The following is a 4,626-nucleotide window of genomic DNA, read 5'->3' on the forward strand; positions in this document are numbered from 1 at the left end:
TGTCCCTGAGCAAGACACTTAATCCTTCGTTGCTCCAGAGGCCTGCGACCTCTGACATGTATAGCAATTGTAAGTCGCTTGGGATAAAAGCGTCAGCTAGATGAGTAAATGTAAATGACAAATCTCTTCAGTGGAGGTGGGGCAGTGCTGTGCAAAATCTTATAAACTAGACAAAGGTTACTATAATTGATTAAGTTTTCCCAACTCAGAAGCCTATGGATAATTAAGGTTTGACAGGGGTGAAAACTATTAGGTTTCGAATCAAAAACTTCGATTGTATGTTTATAGAGACTTTCAAGTGGCTTCATTGTGGATTTGTTAGCCTGTGCCCAGCTTGTCAAACAATATATGGAATAATCATGGCATTCGTATATATCATAGCAGTCATGAATTATCTAAAATATTCCAAATAAAGTTATTATTTTGGTCATTTCCACAATTAGTTTCTGTGCAACAGCTGCAGTTTTGGTGGAATAGTTAAATAAAGTAAATTAATAAATGATGAAACAATAACTAGCAAAATTCACAATCATGAACTCTGAAGTTTGGCATTTCTGAAAATGATAAACATCCAAAAAAAATTCTTGCCGTGACCCTTCAGGGCTCCTGAAAAAGGGACAAAAGATTAAGAATTAAACTGTTCCAAGAACTGTTTACACATCAGTTTGCACCACCAGCTGACAGCTGCAGTTGCCACAGTGTATCACACACACCTTTATGGTAACTTTCGCACTATGAATCCCTCGTTGTGCAAAACATCCTGTGTAATCTTCCACACACAGTTTGTGACCGTAATCAAAGCCTTTTGACCAACGTGCCTCATGCATGATGGAAAAGTTGTGCTCATAGGTGTCATTTACACTGGGGACGTTGGGGACATGTCCCCACTACTTTTTGAAAGCAACAAGAAATGATAACAAATGAAAACACTTTGAAAAAGGTTTATTTTCACAACAAGAAAACGTGCAATGTAAGTATAAAAGAAACTAATCTGCATTGTCCAAAAGAAGTAAGCTACTGATTGGGCCTACTGAAGTATAGTACATAACATTTTTAGATTTTGAACTGTCACCTGCTACCTGAATTTAGTGTTTTCCTTTCTATAAATGAAGACGTTTTCAGCATAAATGTGTGCAGAAAATGTCTCTAGAATGCAGGAAATTAAGTGTTTTATGCTCAAAATTTTCTGGGGGACTACCCCCTGAGCCCCGCTCATATTTCAGCATTGAATAATTCTTCAGAATTCATGAATTCATGACCCCAATATTGTGCATTGTCATATCTCGTGAATTAAGTGTGTCGTCACACCCCTAATCTGTCCCCACCACTTTTCAACACAAAGTGACGCCCTTGGTTATGCTAGCTAAAAAATGGCTTGTTTTGCAATTTTATGTATCTTATAACGTCTGTCATATTTGACGTTGATGGGTTGAGCCTTACCTAATCATCCATGCGGAAAGTAGTGAAGCTGAGGGGGCTGCAGTACTTCTTAAAATCAGGCATAATAATAAAAAACATTATTAATGTAAGTTATAAGTTATTTATATAAGTTATAATGAATTACTGGGATTTATGAGTAGTGTGTTTGTATTTGTGCAGTACTTTAATCACTCAATTTTTTTTTTTTAAGTTCCAATCTTAGACTAAATGTAAAACATCAGATACTTGTGTTAATTAGTGAGATTTAGTTAATGATTTTTATTTATTTTTTTACTTTGGAAAGAGCCGGGCTAGTTTGCATTCTTTACATTCTTTTTTCTAAACTTGGCTATCCACATCCTAACTCTAAAGAAGCTAATTCTGACAAATTCTATGATGATACTATTTTGAAACATTGATAATGCAATACTAGGTGTAAGATTTTATTTGGAAATAAAATAATTCATAATTAAAACCCACTCTTACACAAAATTCAGTATGTAAACACTATCTTGAATATGAAGAAATGTTGAATGAGCCAATGCGTCAAGTTACATCAGTATAAATAAAATACAAATAATTATTGTCTATTGTCAGAATTATAAATATAATTACATTTATTTGATACAGGAATCTGTTTAAGTATTGTAAGAAATGCCAAACTCACAGCTTATGATCGTGAATTTTGAAAGTGAGTGTATCTTCATTTATTGAGCTTTAACTGTTCCACCACAGCACATTCTTTTTCACATCCTCTTTCTGGCATTCTGCCAGCACGACTCCTTTGTCGAGCGTGTGACTTTCGTTTTGAGCGGTACACTGTTGTTGTGGCAAGAGATGCAAACAGTTTTGAAACATGAACCAGTTTCTTTTTTCTCTTTAGGGCTTGAGAAAATACACCTATTCTAACACTTCTAAAGCACACATAACATAAAGTGACATGTTATCATTTTGGACTAACTGTTTGTGTTGGACACCTCATGCAAAAAGCTGCAATGTTTGCAATGGGCATTTACCCTGTGAATAATCAAATTACACCTTTTTGGAGCGTTGGAGAATACTTAGAAACCAGACGACTACTGCTACTACTACTACTACTTCTCTTTCTCCTTCCTTCTTCTCCTCTTCCTTCCTCCTCCTAATCAGTGGGGTCCGGTCATTTGTACATATTCAACATAGTGATGAAATGCACTCTGTAGAGCAGTTTGTCCATTTGGGCTCCTGTAGAAACATGACGGTGAACATGGTGACGTCCGTATAAGAGGACCCGTGGTGTATGTAGACAGAAATGACTCATTCTAAGGTAATAAAAACATAACGGTTCATTATGTAAGGTCTTTATACCACTGAAAACATAGTTATGGATATTATATTGCATTTCTGTCAGTAAATCCTCCTGAACATTACACACTGAACCTTTAAATCTTTGAGTTCTTAATTGTGAGAAATTTTTTGTACAGGCTACATGGTTCTCACCACTTAATAAACTGATCTATAAAAATAAAAAAATTCAGTGTCCTGCTTCTCTCTTCTAGCAGAAGCCAGGGAAGAAAGCGTTGTTTACAGATTAGAAGCTGTCAGGATCATTGCAGTTCATTGCACATGTAAATGCTTTCCTGTGTTTTTTTTTTTTTTTTTTCTTTGGGATGTATACTTTGCATATTTTGAGTGTTGTAGAATAGTGTGGTAAGAATGCCACAGCTAAAGTGGTGCAAGCTAACTTTGCTCATAGAACCTGCTGTACATGTGTTTTTCAGTTACGTTCAACACTTTGTCTTAATTTGAGGTTCCCTTATCGTCTTAATTATTTGGTAAGGCCCCTGTCATGTTAAAAGCTATTGGGGTAAGTTGTGATTTTAAATGCTGTTTAAAGCTGGGCTAGGCAATTTATTTCAGAAGTGTATTTGTAAAATTTGTTGAAATTCTCTTTACATCCCGTCAGCAGTCAAGAAATCAAATGCTCTGCCTGAAAATCCGGTATCTGTTGCCTGTCCCAGGACTGTCATAAGAACTGCCAATTATTTCATTCCCTACCTGCGTGCACTCTGCCCATGCACTCACTGCGCATGAAAATGTGTTTTGGCCTGAGGCCTGAAGGGAGGGGGGTTGGATTCTTCCAAAATCTAGAGGTCTCTGTCTATTTTCTCCAACATTGCCTACCCCAGCTTTAAGTGTGGTTGTGTAATGTCTCTCGCTGTGCTATTGAAGATTTTACTGACTTGTTAGTAATGTGCTAAGCACACACGGGGCGTCTGTGGCTCAGGAGGTAGAGCGGGTTGGCCGTTAATCGGAAGGTCGGCGGTTCAATCCCTGGCTCCCCCTGGTTGCGTGTCGAAGTGTCCTTGGGCAAGATACTGAACCCCGATTTGCCCCTGGCGGCTGTTGAATGTGTGTGAATGTTAGTTTCCGTTTGAGCACTTAGGCTCAGTGTGTGAATGTGTATGACTGGTGAATGCAGATGTAGTGTAAAAGCGCTTTGAGTGGTCGAAAAGACTAGAAAGGCGCTATACAAGTACGGAGCATTTACATTTACATAATCTGACTACAAGCCTAAAGTTAAGCCTGTGGTCTATCACATAAAAAAAATGGTTGTCACGTCTGGAGGTGGGTCAGTAGAAGAGAGTATCTAACAAACTATCACAGCCAGGCAAGTTTACAATAAAATACTGCATTACTAAGGACAGTAGTATCCTTTCTGTTTGCGTGACAGGAGAGTTTAACCCCCCAGATATATACACATACGCAGAGGGAGGGCTGTCTGTATCGTGTAAAGATCTAACAAACTAAAAAAATGGATAGTTATTAGATGAGGAGCCCACAACCAAAATGAAGTTACTGTTTAAGGCAGGACACACTTTTCATGGGGTGGTCAATTTTCTTCTCTGAAAGAAAACTTCCAAAACACACATTTGGATCGTGTTTGTTTTACTACCCTCTGTCTGTTTGCATCTGTAGATTTCTTCTAAATGAACAAAACAAGCTAATCTGCATATTTAAACAACATTTCAAGTCAATGACAAGTCATTAACTGGGGAAGTTCTGTGGTGATATGATTTTGTTTATCCTTGACACTGCAGTGCCTTGTCAAATGTATGCAAATAATTACACCTAATTTGAATATCAATGTGGCGAATTTTACTGTATTCACTTGAACAGTACAGTAGCCTGTATGGCCTTAGCTAAACTTTAGCTTAGATAGTAGCCTTA

Source organism: Micropterus dolomieu, linkage group LG14 (genome assembly GCF_021292245.1).
Source record: "Micropterus dolomieu isolate WLL.071019.BEF.003 ecotype Adirondacks linkage group LG14, ASM2129224v1, whole genome shotgun sequence".
NCBI lineage: Eukaryota > Metazoa > Chordata > Actinopteri > Centrarchiformes > Centrarchidae > Micropterus > Micropterus dolomieu.